Here is a 17,144-nt window from a genome sequence, read left to right on the forward strand (position 1 = left end):
TCACGTGACCACTACTTCCTGTCGGTAAATAGTATCTTTTCTATCTTTCATGTCACGTGACCACTACTTCCTGCCGGTAAATAGTGTTTTCTGTCTTTCATGTCACGTGACCACTACTTCCTGTGGGTAAATAGTATGTTTTCTATCTTTCATGTCACGCGACCACTACTTCCTGTCGGTAAATAGTATGTTTTCTATCTTTCATGTCACGTGACCACTACTTCCTGTCGGTAAATAGTATGTTTTCTATCTTTCATGTCACGTGACCACTACTTCCTGTCGGTAAATAGTATGTTTTCTATCTTTCATGTCACGTGACCACTACTTCCTGTCGGTAAATAGTATGTTTTCTATCTTTCATGTCACGTGACCACTACTTCCTTTCAATAAATAGTATGTTTTCTATGTTTCATGTCACGTGACCACTACTTCCTGTCAATAAATTGTATGTTTTCTGTCTTTCATGTCACGTGACCACTACTTCCTGTCGGTAAACAGTATGTTTTCTATCTTTCATGTCACGTGACCACTACTTCCTGTTGGTAAATAGTATGTTTTGTATTTTTCATATCACGTGACTACTACTTCCTGTCAGAAAATAGAGTGTTTTCCATGTTTCATGTCACGTGACCACTACTTCCTGCCGGTAAATAGTATGTTTTCTATCTTTCATGTCAGGTGACCACTACTTCCTGTCAATAAATAGTATGTTTTTTATTTTTCATGTCACGTGACCACTACTTCCCGTTGGTAAATAGTATGTTTTCTATCTTTCATGTCACGTGACCACTACTTCCTGTCGGTAAATAGTATGTTTTGCATCTTTCATGTCACATGACCACTACTTCCTGTCGGTAAATAGTATGTTTTCTATCTTTCATGTCACATGACCACTACTTCCTGTCGGTAAATAGTATGTTTTCTATCTTTCATGTCACGTGACCACTACTTCCTGTCGGGAAATAGTATGTTTTGCATCTTTCATGTCACATGACCACTACTTCCTGCCAGTAAATAGTATGTTTTTCATGTGCAGGAAGCCGAGCGCTCCCAAGAGTCGCAGAGAAGGAGCTTGTGATGTTTACTTCATTTTCAGGTATGTGTGCATTTTGTCCCTCTTTTATTGAACTCCTTCCTCAAGCGGTTCTTTATTTTGGCCGCCCTGTTTTCTTTTTGCATCTTATATTGCAGCGGTGGCAACGTTTTTTTCTTCAGTCACGGCTGCCATTAGAGGGCCGCTTGTAACAGTAAATAAAGAATTTGCCTATTAATTCGAAAGGGACAAGCGGTAGAAAATGGGTGGATGGATTTCAAATATTTTTAGGAGTTGTTACGTAATGAGTAAAAAAACAAAACAGTTTTCTTTTTGGCAGCTTAGTTACCAAACTTGTACTGTCAAATATATGGTGTTTTTTTTGTTTTGTTTTTATAATTTTTACAAAATATCAATGTAAATAGAAATACAGTTCAGCTGTTTAATTTTATTTTGGCAACATAATGCCTGTTTTTTACCAAAATAAAATGCGATAAGGTGGCGACATGTCCAGGGTGTACTCTGCCTTCCACCCAAATGCTTCTGAGATAGGCTCCAGGACTTACATTTTTCGAATGAGTGCACTGCTTAAAAAAAAAAGTACATATATATATATATATATATATATATATATATATATATATATATATATATATATATACATATATATATATATATATAATTCACCGAAAGTCAAGTATTTATTTTTTATATATATATATATATATATATATATATATATGAAATACTTGACTTGGTGAATTCTGGTTGTAAATATACTCCTCCCCTCTTAACCATGCCCCCCCCCCCCCCATCCCCCACCTCCCGAAATAGGAGGTCTCAAGGTTGGCAAGCATGGTTTTTGCCTTCATTCCTGTGAGAATCCTGGGTGTGACTGTAGCAGCAGGAGTGAGCAGATAATACTGTATCATCGCTTTCCCTTTCAGGCTTATCAGAGGACAAGCCACGGCCTTGTGGTCTCAAGTTGAAGGTCTATGGTGTCATGTGACCAAGGGGCGTGGCTTCAGATGATAGCAGACTTACCTGGCTGGGAGTCTCAGGTTGTCAAACACAGCTTCTCTTTGTTGTCAACCCTCGCCGAGGCCTCCCCAGTCACAAAGGGTGGATCTGTTACACACACACACACACACACACACACACACACACACACACACACACACACACACACACACACACACACACACACACACACACACACACACACACACTAAGCTGACATCTCCAATCAGGTCAGGGAGGTTCTTGAAGTGCGTGGAGGCTGACTTGTGGTTGACAAAGCAACACGACCTTTGACCCCAGCCACCTCCAGCCCTCTTTTGATCACAGGGCGCCCTCAACGCCAATAGGGTTCTTGTTCTGACGAGGACCAGAAACACAACCTTAAGCCGCGATGAAAATGTATTGATATGATCTTTAACCTCAGCACTCATGGACACCTTTTCTTCTGTTTTTCTATTATTTATCAGTCCAACAAAATAATACACACTAATAATACATTTTCAGCCCAGCAACACCCAGAACAAACAACGGAGCAATTGAGAGGACACACAAACATGACACAGAACAATCCAAAAGTAGTCAAACAAAAATGAATAACAGCAAAAAAAGTATCAATAGTGAGAAGAATTCCAACACCTTTTTTTTTATATCAAAATGAATAGCCAAGGAAGGGCAGCACGGTGGTACAGGGGTTAGTGCATGTGCCTCACAATGTAAAGGCCCTGAGTAGTCCTGGGTTCATGTGTGATGCATCATGTTGTATGCATGCATGTGTGATGTACCATGTTGTATGCATGCATGTGTGATGTATCATGTTGTATGCATGCAGGTGGGATTATCATGTTGTATGCGTGCATGTGTGATGCATCATGTTGTATGCGTGCATGTGTGATGCATCATGTTGTATGCGTGCATGTGTGATGCACCATGTTGTATGCATGCATGTGTGATGTATCATGTTGTATGCATGCATGTGTGATGTATCATGTTGCATGCATGCATGTGTGATGTATCATGTTGTATGCATGCATGTGTGATGTATCATGTTGCATGCATGCATGTGTGATGTATCATGTTGTATGCATGCATGTGTGATGTATCATGTTGTATGCGTGCATGTGTGATGCATCATGTTGTATGCGTGCATGTGTGATGCATCATGTTGTATGCATGCATGTGTGATGCACCATGTTGTATGCATGCATGTGTGATGTATCATGTTGTATGCATGCATGTGTGATGTATCATGTTGCATGCATGCATGTGTGATGTATCATGTTGTATGCATGCATGTGTGATGTATCATGTTGTATGCATAAATGTGTGATGTATCATGTTGTATGCATGCATGTGGGATGTATCATGTTGTATGCATGCATGTGTGATGTATCATGTATGCATGCATGTGTGATGTATCATGTTGTATGCATGCATGTGTGATGCACCATGTTGTATGCATGCATGGGTGATGTATCATGTTGTATGCGTGCATGTGTGATGCATCATGTTGTATGCATGCATGTGCGATGCACCATGTTGCATGCATGCATGTGTGATGTATAATGTTGTATGCATGCATGTGTGATGTATCATGTTGTATGCATGCATGTGTGATGTATCATGTTGCATGCATGCATGTGTGATGTATCATGTTGTATGCGTGCATGTGTGATGTATCATGTTGTATGCGTGCATGTGTGATGCATCATGTTGTATGCATGCATGTGTGATGCACCATGTTGTATGCATGCATGTGTGATGTATCATGTTGTATGCATGCATGTGTGATGTATCATGTTGTATGCATGCATGTGTGATGTGTCATGTTGTATGCATGCATGTGTGATGTATCAAGGATGTATGCATAAATGTGTGATGTATCATGTTGTATGCATGCATGTGGGATGTATCATGTTGTATGCATGCATGTGTGATGCATCATGTTGTATGCGTGCATGTGTGATGTATCATGTTGTATGCATGCATGTGTGATGCATCATGTTGTATGCGTGCATGTGTGATGTATCATGTTGTATGCATGCATGTGTGATGCACCATGTTGTATGCGTGCATGGGTGATGTATCATGTTGTATGCGTGCATGTGTGATGCATCATGTTGTATGCGTGCATGTGTGATGCACCATGTTGCATGCATGCATGTGTGATGTATCATGTTGTATGCATGCATGTGTGATGTATCATGTTGTATGCATGCATGTGTGATGTATCATGTTGTATGCATGCATGTGTGATGTATCATGTTGTATGCATGCATGTGTGATGTATCATGTTGTATGTGTGCATGTGTGATGCATCATGTTGTATGCATGCATGTGTGATGCACCATGTTGTATGCATGCATGTGTGATGTATCATGTTGTATGCATGCATGTGTGATGTATCATGTTGTATGCGTGCATGTGTGATGTATCATGTTGTATGCATGCATGTGTGATGTATCATGTTGTATGCATGCATGTGTGATGCACCATGTTGTATGCGTGCATGGGTGATGTATCATGTTGTATGCGTGCATGTGTGATGCATCATGTTGTATGCGTGCATGTGTGATGCACCATGTTGCATGCATGCATGTGTGATGTATCATGTTGTATGCATGCATGTGTGATGTATCATGTTGCATGCATGCATGTGTGATGTATCATGTTGTATGCATGCATGTGTGATGTATCATGTTGCATGCATGCGTGTGTGATGTATCATGTTGTATGCATGCATGTGTGATGTATCATGTTGTATGCGTGCATGTGTGATGCATCATGTTGTATGCGTGCATGTGTGATGCATCATGTTGTATGCATGCATGTGTGATGCACCATGTTGTATGCATGCATGTGTGATGTATCATGTTGTATGCATGCATGTGGGATGTATCATGTTGTATGCATGCATGTGTGATGTATCATGTTGTATGCAGGCATGTGTGATGTATCATGTTGTATGCATGCATGTGTGATGCACCCTGTTGTATGCATGCATGGGTGATGTATCATGTTGTATGCGTGCATGTGTGATGCATCATGTTGTATGCATGCATGTGCGATGCACCATGTTGCATGCATGCATGTGTGATGTATAATGTTGTATGCATGCATGTGTGATGTATCATGTTGTATGCATGCATGTGTGATGTATCATGTTGCATGCATGCATGTGTGATGTATCATGTTGTATGCGTGCATGTGTGATGTATCATGTTGTATGCGTGCATGTGTGATGCATCATGTTGTATGCATGCATGTGTGATGCACCATGTTGTATGCATGCATGTGTGATGTATCATGTTGTATGCATGCATGTGTGATGTATCATGTTGTATGCATGCATGTGTGATGTGTCATGTTGTATGCATGCATGTGTGATGTATCAAGGATGTATGCATAAATGTGTGATGTATCATGTTGTATGCATGCATGTGTGATGTATCATGTTGTATGCATGCATGTGTGATGTATCATGTTGTATGCATAAATGTGTGATGTATCATGTTGTATGCATGCATGTGTGATGTATCATGTTGTATGCATGCATGTGTGATGTATCATGTTGTATGCATGCATGTGTGATGTATCATGTTGTATGCATGCATGTGTGATGCACCATGTTGTATGCATGCATGGGTGATGTATCATGTTGTATGCGTGCATGTGTGATGCACCATGTTGCATGCATGCATGTGTGATGTATAATGTTGTATGCATGCATGTGTGATGTATCATGTTGTATGCATGCATGTGTGATGTATCATGTTGCATGCATGCATGTGTGATGTATCATGTTGTATGCGTGCATGTGTGATGTATCATGTTGTATGCGTGCATGTGTGATGCATCATGTTGTATGCATGCATGTGTGATGCACCATGTTGTATGCATGCATGTGTGATGTATCATGTTGTATGCATGCATGTGTGATGTATCATGTTGTATGCATGCATGTGTGATGTGTCATGTTGTATGCATGCATGTGTGATGTATCAAGGATGTATGCATAAATGTGTGATGTATCATGTTGTATGCATGCATGTGGGATGTATCATGTTGTATGCATGCATGTGTGATGCATCATGTTGTATGCGTGCATGTGTGATGTATCATGTTGTATGCATGCATGTGTGATGTATCATGTTGTATGCATGCTTGTGTGATGCACCATGTTGTATGCGTGCATGGGTGATGTATCATGTTGTATGCGTGCATGTTTGATGCATCATGTTGTATGCGTGCATGTGTGATGCACCATGTTGCATGCATGCATGTGTGATGTATCATGTTGTATGCATGCATGTGTGATGTATCATGTTGTATGCATGCATGTGTGATGTATCATGTTGTATGCATGCATGTGTGATGTATCATGTTGTATGTGTGCATGTGTGATGCATCATGTTGTATGCATGCATGTGTGATGCACCATGTTGTATGCATGCATGTGTGATGTATCATGTTGTATGCATGCATGTGTGATGCATCATGTTGTATGCATGCATGTGCGATGCACCATGTTGCATGCATGCATGTGTGATGTATAATGTTGTATGCATGCATGTGTGATGTATCATGTTGTATGCATGCATGTGTGATGTATCATGTTGCATGCATGCATGTGTGATGTATCATGTTGTATGCGTGCATGTGTGATGTATCATGTTGTATGCGTGCATGTGTGATGCATCATGTTGTATGCATGCATGTGTGATGCACCATGTTGTATGCATGCATGTGTGATGTATCATGTTGTATGCATGCATGTGTGATGTATCATGTTGTATGCATGCATGTGTGATGTGTCATGTTGTATGCATGCATGTGTGATGTATCAAGGATGTATGCATAAATGTGTGATGTATCATGTTGTATGCATGCATGTGGGATGTATCATGTTGTATGCATGCATGTGTGATGCATCATGTTGTATGCGTGCATGTGTGATGTATCATGTTGTATGCATGCATGTGTGATGCATCATGTTGTATGCGTGCATGTGTGATGTATCATGTTGTATGCATGCATGTGTGATGCACCATGTTGTATGCGTGCATGGGTGATGTATCATGTTGTATGCGTGCATGTGTGATGCATCATGTTGTATGCGTGCATGTGTGATGCACCATGTTGCATGCATGCATGTGTGATGTATCATGTTGTATGCATGCATGTGTGATGTATCATGTTGTATGCATGCATGTGTGATGTATCATGTTGTATGCATGCATGTGTGATGTATCATGTTGTATGCATGCATGTGTGATGTATCATGTTGTATGTGTGCATGTGTGATGCATCATGTTGTATGCATGCATGTGTGATGCACCATGTTGTATGCATGCATGTGTGATGTATCATGTTGTATGCATGCATGTGTGATGTATCATGTTGTATGCGTGCATGTGTGATGTATCATGTTGTATGCATGCATGTGTGATGTATCATGTTGTATGCATGCATGTGTGATGCACCATGTTGTATGCGTGCATGGGTGATGTATCATGTTGTATGCGTGCATGTGTGATGCATCATGTTGTATGCGTGCATGTGTGATGCACCATGTTGCATGCATGCATGTGTGATGTATCATGTTGTATGCATGCATGTGTGATGTATCATGTTGCATGCATGCATGTGTGATGTATCATGTTGTATGCATGCATGTGTGATGTATCATGTTGCATGCATGCGTGTGTGATGTATCATGTTGTATGCATGCATGTGTGATGTATCATGTTGTATGCGTGCATGTGTGATGCATCATGTTGTATGCGTGCATGTGTGATGCATCATGTTGTATGCATGCATGTGTGATGCACCATGTTGTATGCATGCATGTGTGATGTATCATGTTGTATGCATGCATGTGGGATGTATCATGTTGTATGCATGCATGTGTGATGTATCATGTTGTATGCAGGCATGTGTGATGTATCATGTTGTATGCATGCATGTGTGATGCACCCTGTTGTATGCATGCATGGGTGATGTATCATGTTGTATGCGTGCATGTGTGATGCATCATGTTGTATGCATGCATGTGCGATGCACCATGTTGCATGCATGCATGTGTGATGTATAATGTTGTATGCATGCATGTGTGATGTATCATGTTGTATGCATGCATGTGTGATGTATCATGTTGCATGCATGCATGTGTGATGTATCATGTTGTATGCGTGCATGTGTGATGTATCATGTTGTATGCGTGCATGTGTGATGCATCATGTTGTATGCATGCATGTGTGATGCACCATGTTGTATGCATGCATGTGTGATGTATCATGTTGTATGCATGCATGTGTGATGTATCATGTTGTATGCATGCATGTGTGATGTGTCATGTTGTATGCATGCATGTGTGATGTATCAAGGATGTATGCATAAATGTGTGATGTATCATGTTGTATGCATGCATGTGTGATGTATCATGTTGTATGCATGCATGTGTGATGTATCATGTTGTATGCATAAATGTGTGATGTATCATGTTGTATGCATGCATGTGTGATGTATCATGTTGTATGCATGCATGTGTGATGTATCATGTTGTATGCATGCATGTGTGATGTATCATGTTGTATGCATGCATGTGTGATGCACCATGTTGTATGCATGCATGGGTGATGTATCATGTTGTATGCGTGCATGTGTGATGCACCATGTTGCATGCATGCATGTGTGATGTATAATGTTGTATGCATGCATGTGTGATGTATCATGTTGTATGCATGCATGTGTGATGTATCATGTTGCATGCATGCATGTGTGATGTATCATGTTGTATGCGTGCATGTGTGATGTATCATGTTGTATGCGTGCATGTGTGATGCATCATGTTGTATGCATGCATGTGTGATGCACCATGTTGTATGCATGCATGTGTGATGTATCATGTTGTATGCATGCATGTGTGATGTATCATGTTGTATGCATGCATGTGTGATGTGTCATGTTGTATGCATGCATGTGTGATGTATCAAGGATGTATGCATAAATGTGTGATGTATCATGTTGTATGCATGCATGTGGGATGTATCATGTTGTATGCATGCATGTGTGATGCATCATGTTGTATGCGTGCATGTGTGATGTATCATGTTGTATGCATGCATGTGTGATGTATCATGTTGTATGCATGCTTGTGTGATGCACCATGTTGTATGCGTGCATGGGTGATGTATCATGTTGTATGCGTGCATGTGTGATGCATCATGTTGTATGCGTGCATGTGTGATGCACCATGTTGCATGCATGCATGTGTGATGTATCATGTTGTATGCATGCATGTGTGATGTATCATGTTGTATGCATGCATGTGTGATGTATCATGTTGTATGCATGCATGTGTGATGTATCATGTTGTATGTGTGCATGTGTGATGCATCATGTTGTATGCATGCATGTGTGATGCACCATGTTGTATGCATGCATGTGTGATGTATCATGTTGTATGCATGCATGTGTGATGTATCATGTTGTATGCGTGCATGTGTGATGTATCATGTTGTATGCATGCATGTGTGATGTATCATGTTGTATGCATGCATGTGTGATGCACCATGTTGTATGCGTGCATGGGTGATGTATCATGTTGTATGCGTGCATGTGTGATGCATCATGTTGTATGCGTGCATGTGTGATGCACCATGTTGCATGCATGCATGTGTGATGTATCATGTTGTATGCATGCATGTGTGATGTATCATGTTGTATGCATGCATGTGTGATGTATCATGTTTTATGCATGCATGTGTGATGTATCATGTTGTATGCATGCATGTGTGATGCACCATGTTGTATGCATGCATGTGTGATGTATCATGTTGTATGCATGCATGTGTGATGTATCATGTTGTATGCATGCATGTGTGATGTATCATGTTGTATGCGTGCATGTGTGATGTATCATGTTGTATGCGTGCATGTGTGGTGCATCATGTATGCATGCATGTGTGATGCACCATGTTGTATGCATGCATGTGTGATGTATCATGTTGTATGCATGCATCTGTGATGTATCATGTTGTAAGCATGCATGTGTGATGTATCATGTTGTATGCATGCATGTGTGATGTATCATGTTGTATGCGTAAATGTGTGGTGCATCATGTATGCATGCATGTGTGATGCACCATGTTGTATGCATGCATGTGTGTTGTATCATGTTGTATGCATGCATGTGTGATGTATCATGTTGTATGCATGCATGTGTGATGTATCATGTTGTATGCATGCATGTGTGATGTATCATGTTGTATGCATGCATGTGTGATGTATCATGTTGTATGCATGCATGTGTGATGTATCATGTTGTATGCGTGCATGTGTGGTGCATCATGTATGCATGCATGTGTGATGCACCATGTTGTATGCATGCATGTGTGATGTATCATGTTGTATGCATGCATGTGTTATTTATCATGTTGTATGCGTAAATGTGGTGTGCATCATGTATGCATGCATGTGTGATGCACCATGTTGTATGCATGCATGTGTGTTGTATCATGTTGTATGCATGCATGCGTGATGCATCATGTTGTATGCGTGCATGTTTGATGTATCATGTTGCATGCATGCATGTGTGATGTATCATGTTGTATGCATGCATGTGTGATGTATCATGTTGCATGCATGCATGTGTGATGTATCATGTTGTATGCATGCATGTGTGATGTATCATGTTGTATGCATAAATGTGTGATGTATCATGTTGTATGCATGCATGTGGGATGTATCATGTTGTATGCATGCATGTGTGATGTATCATGTTGTATGCATGCATGTGTGATGTATCATGTTGTATGCATGCATGTGTGATGCACCATGTTGTATGCATGCATGGGTGATGTATCATGTTGTATGCGTGCATGTGTGATGCATCATGTTGTATGCATGCATGTGCGATGCACCATGTTGCATGCATGCATGTGTGATGTATAATGTTGTATGCATGCATGTGTGATGTATCATGTTGTATGCATGCATGTGTGATGTATCATGTTGCATGCATGCATGTGTGATGTATCATGTTGTATGCGTGCATGTGTGATGTATCATGTTGTATGCGTGCATGTGTGATGCATCATGTTGTATGCATGCATGTGTGATGCACCATGTTGTATGCATGCATGTGTGATGTATCATGTTGTATGCATGCATGTGTGATGTATCATGTTGTATGCATGCATGTGTGATGTGTCATGTTGTATGCATGCATGTGTGATGTATCAAGGATGTATGCATAAATGTGTGATGTATCATGTTGTATGCATGCATGTGGGATGTATCATGTTGTATGCATGCATGTGTGATGCATCATGTTGTATGCGTGCATGTGTGATGTATCATGTTGTATGCATGCATGTGTGATGTATCATGTTGTATGCATGCATGTGTGATGCACCATGTTGTATGCGTGCATGGGTGATGTATCATGTTGTATGCGTGCATGTGTGATGCATCATGTTGTATGCGTGCATGGGTGATGTATCATGTTGTATGCGTGCATGTGTGATGCATCATGTTGTATGCGTGCATGTGTGATGCACCATGTTGCATGCATGCATGTGTGATGTATCATGTTGTATGCATGCATGTGTGATGTATCATGTTGCATGCATGCATGTGTGATGTATCATGTTGTATGCATGCATGTGTGATGTATCATGTTGTATGCATGCATGTGTGATGTATCATGTTGTATGCGTGCATGTGTGATGCATCATGTTGTATGCGTGCATGTGTGATGCATCATGTTGTATGCATGCATGTGTGATGCACCATGTTGTATGCATGCATGTGTGATGTATCATGTTGTATGCATGCATGTGTGATGTATCATGTTGCATGCATGCATGTGTGATGTATCATGTTGTATGCATGCATGTGTGATGTATCATGTTGTATGCATAAATGTGTGATGTATCATGTTGTATGCATGCATGTGGGATGTATCATGTTGTATGCATGCATGTGTGATGTATCATGTTGTGTGCATGCATGTGTGATGTATCATGTTGTATGCATGCATGTGTGATGCACCATGTTGTATGCATGCATGGGTGATGTATCATGTTGTATGCGTGCATGTGTGATGCATCATGTTGTATGCATGCATGTGGGATGCACCATGTTGCATGCATGCATGTGTGATGTATAATGTTGTATGCATGCATGTGTGATGTATCATGTTGTATGCATGCATGTGTGATGTATCATGTTGCATGCATGCATGTGTGATGTATCATGTTGTATGCGTGCATGTGTGATGTATCATGTTGTATGCGTGCATGTGTGATGCATCATGTTGTATGCATGCATGTGTGATGCACCATGTTGTATGCATGCATGTGTGTTGTATCATGTTGTATGCATGCATGCGTGATGCATCATGTTGTATGCGTGCATGTTTGATGTATCATGTTGCATGCATGCATGTGTGATGTATCATGTTGTATGCATGCATGTGTGATGTATCATGTTGTATGCATGCATGTGTGATGTATCATGTTGCATGCATGTGTGATGTATCATGTTGTATGCATGCATGTGTGATGTATCATGTTGTATGCATAAATGTGTGATGTATCATGTTGTATGTATGCATGTGGGATGTATCATGTTGTATGCATGCATGTGTGATGTATCATGTTGTATGCATGCATGTGTGATGTATCATGTTGTATGCATGCATGTGTGATGCACCATGTTGTATGCATGCATGGGTGATGTATCATGTTGTATGCGTGCATGTGTGATGCATCATGTTGTATGCATGCATGTGCGATGCACCATGTTGCATGCATGCATGTGTGATGTATAATGTTGTATGCATACATGTGTGATGTATCATGTTGTATGCATGCATGTGTGATGTATCATGTTGCATGCATGCATGTGTGATGTATCATGTTGTATGCGTGCATGTGTGATGTATCATGTTGTATGCGTGCATGTGTGATGCATCATGTTGTATGCATGCATGTGTGATGCACCATGTTGTATGCATGCATGTGTGATGTATCATGTTGTATTTATGCATGTGTGATGTATCATGTTGTATGCATGCATGTGTGATGTGTCATGTTGTATGCATGCATGTGTGATGTATCAAGGATGTATGCATAAATGTGTGATGTATCATGTTGTATGCATGCATGTGGGATGTATCATGTTGTATGCATGCATGTGTGATGCATCATGTTGTATGCGTGCATGTGTGATGTATCATGTTGTATGCATGCATGTGTGATGTATCATGTTGTATGCATGCATGTGTGATGCACCATGTTGTATGCGTGCATGGGTGATGTATCATGTTGTATGCGTGCATGTGTGATGCATCATGTTGTATGCGTGCATGTGTGATGCATCATGTTGTATGCGTGCATGTGTGATGCACCATGTTGCATGCATGCATGTGTGATGTATCATGTTGTATGCATGCATGTGTGATGTATCATGTTGTATGCATGCATGTGTGATGTATCATGTTGTATGCATGCATGTGTGATGTATTATGTTGTACGCATGCATGTGTGATGTATCATGTTGTATGTGTGCATGTGTGATGCATCATGTTGTATGCATGCATCAGTGATGCACCATGTTGTATGCATGCATGTGTGATGTATCATGTTGTATGCATGCATGTGTGATGTATCATGTTGTATGCGTGCATGTGTGATGTATCATGTTGTATGCATGCATGTGTGATGTATCATGTTGTATGCATGCATGTGTGATGCACCATGTTGTATGCGCGCATGGGTGATGTATCATGTTGTATGCGTGCATGTGTGATGCATCATGTTGTATGCGTGCATGTGTGATGCACCATGTTGCATGCATGCATGTGTGATGTATCATGTTGTATGCATGCATGTGTGATGTATCATGTTGCATGCATGCATGTGTGATGTATCATGTTGTATGCATGCATGTGTGATGTATCATGTTGTATGCATGCATGTGTGATGTATCATGTTGTATGCGTGCATGTGTGATGCATCATGTTGTATGCGTGCATGTGTGATGCATCATGTTGTATGCATGCATGTGTGATGCACCATGTTGTATGCATGCATGTGTGATGTATCATGTTGTATGCATGCATGTGTGATGTATCATGTTGCATGCATGCATGTGTGATGTATCATGTTGTATGCATGCATGTGTGATGTATCATGTTGTATGCATAAATGTGGCAATGTATCATGTTGTATGCATGCATGTGGGATGTATCATGTTGTATGCATGCATGTGTGATGTATCATGTTGTGTGCATGCATGTGTGATGTATCATGTTGTATGCATGCATGTGTGATGCACCATGTTGTATGCATGCATGGGTGATGTATCATGTTGTATGCGTGCATGTGTGATGCATCATGTTGTATGCATGCATGTGGGATGCACCATGTTGCATGCATGCATGTGTGATGTATAATGTTGTATGCATGCATGTGTGATGTATCATGTTGTATGCATGCATGTGTGATGTATCATGTTGCATGCATGCATGTGTGATGTATCATGTTGTATGCGTGCATGTGTGATGTATCATGTTGTATGCGTGCATGTGTGATGCATCATGTTGTATGCATGCATGTGTGATGCACCATGTTGTATGCATGCATGTGTGATGTATCATGTTGTATGCATGCATGTGTGATGTATCATGTTGTATGCATGCATGTGTGATGTATAATGTTGTATGCATGCATGTGTGATTTATCATGTTGTATGCATGCATGTGTGATGTATCATGTTGCATGCATGCATGTGTGATGTATCATGTTGTATGCGTGCATGTGTGATGTATCATGTTGTATGCGTGCATGTGTGATGCATCATGTTGTATGCATGCATGTGTGATGCACCATGTTGTATGCATGCATGTGTGATGTATCATGTTGTATGCATGCATGTGTGATGTATCATGTTGTATGCATGCATGTGTGATGTGTCATGTTGTATGCATGCATGTGTGATGTATCAAGGATGTATGCATAAATGTGTGATGTATCATGTTGTATGCATGCATATGGGATGTATCATGTTGTATGCATGCATGCATGTGTGATGCATCATGTTGTATGCGTGCATGTGTGATGTATCATGTTGTATGCATGCATGTGTGATGTATCATGTTGTATGCATGCATGTGTGATGCACCATGTTGTATGCGTGCATGGGTGATGTATCATGTTGTATGCGTGCATGTGTGATGCATCATGTTGTATGCGTGCATGTGTGATGCACCATGTTGCATGCATGCATGTGTGATGTATCATGTTGTATGCATGCATGTGTGATGTATCATGTTGTATGCATGCATGTGTGATGTATCATGTTGTATGCATGCATGTGTGATGTATCATGTTGTATGCATGCATGTGTGATGTATCATGTTGTATGTGTGCATGTGTGATGCATCATGTTGTATGCATGCATGTGTGATGCATCATGTTGTATGCATGCATGTGTGATGCACCATGTTGTATGCATGCATGTGTGATGTATCATGTTGTATGCATGCATGTGTGATGTATCATGTTGTATGCGTGCATGTGTGATGTATCATGTTGTATGCATGCATGTGTGATGTATCATGTTGTATGCATGCATGTGTGATGCACCATGTTGTATGCGTGCATGGGTGATGTATCATGTTGTATGCGTGCATGTGTGATGCATCATGTTGTATGCGTGCATGTGTGATGCACCATGTTGCATGCATGCATGTGTGATGTATCATGTTGTATGCATGCATGTGTGATGTATCATGTTGTATGCATGCATGTGTGATGTATCATGTTTTATGCATGCATGTGTGATGTATCATGTTGTATGCATGCATGTGTGATGCACCATGTTGTATGCATGCATGTGTGATGTATCATGTTGTATGCATGCATGTGTGATGTATCATGTTGTATGCATGCATGTGTGATGTATCATGTTGTATGCGTGCATGTGTGATGTATCATGTTGTATGCGTGCATGTGTGGTGCATCATGTATGCATGCATGTGTGATGCACCATGTTGTATGCATGCATGTGTGATGTATCATGTTGTATGCATGCATGTGTGATGTATCATGTTGTATGCATGCATGTGTGACGTATCATGTTGTATGCGTGCATGTGTGATGTATCATGTTGTATGCGTAAATGTGTGGTGCATCATGTATGCATGCATGTGTGATGCACCATGTTGTATGCATGCATGTGTGTTGTATCATGTTGTATGCATGCATGTGTGATGTATCATGTTGTATGCATGCATGTGTGATGTATCATGTTGTATGCATGCATGTGTGATGCATCATGTTGTATGCGTGCATGTTTGATGTATCATGTTGTATGCATGCATGTGTGATGTATAATGTTGTATGCATGCATGTGTGATGCACCATGTTGTATGCATGCATGGGTGATGTATCATGTTGTATGCGTGCATGTGTGATGTATCATGTCGTATGCGTTTGTGTGATGTACCGTGTCGTATGCATGCATGTGTGATGTACCATGTTGTATGCATGCATGTGTGATGCAACATGTTGTATGCATGTATGTGGGATGTGCCATGTTGTATGCATGCATGTGTGATCCATCATGTTGTATGCATACATGTGGGTTGTATCATTTTGTATGTATGCATGTGAGATGTATCATGTTGTATGCATGCAAGTGTGATGTATCACGTTGTATGCGTGCATGTGTGATGCATCATGTTGTATGCATGCATGTGTGATGCATCATGTTGTATGCATGCATGTGTGATGTATCATGTTGTATGCATGCATGTGTGATGTACCATGTTGTATGCATGCATGTGTGATGTATCATGTTGTATGCATGCATGTGTGATGTATAATGTTGTATGCATGCATGTGTGATGCACCATGTTGTATGCATGCATGGGTGATGTATCATGTTGTATGCGTGCATGTGTGATGTATCATGTCGTATGCGTTTGTGTGATGTACCGTGTCGTATGCATGCATGTGTGATGTACCATGTTGTATGCATGCATGTGTGATGCAACATGTTGTATGCATGCATGTGTGATCCA

General features: G+C 40.6%; 1 long non-coding RNA gene across 1 annotated transcript in view; it reads left to right on the forward strand.

Moving 5' to 3' along the window:
* The window catches only part of LOC133563775 (uncharacterized), a 108,700-nt gene that overhangs the window by 15,298 nt on the left and 76,258 nt on the right, over positions 1 to 17,144 (forward strand). The window contains exon 3 of the long non-coding RNA XR_009809105.1: positions 1,037 to 1,096. This is a non-coding gene — a long non-coding RNA (uncharacterized LOC133563775). The remainder of the gene's footprint in view (positions 1 to 1,036; positions 1,097 to 17,144) is intronic.

This window comes from Nerophis ophidion, linkage group LG12, assembly GCF_033978795.1.
Source record: "Nerophis ophidion isolate RoL-2023_Sa linkage group LG12, RoL_Noph_v1.0, whole genome shotgun sequence".
NCBI classification, from domain to species: domain Eukaryota; kingdom Metazoa; phylum Chordata; class Actinopteri; order Syngnathiformes; family Syngnathidae; genus Nerophis; species Nerophis ophidion.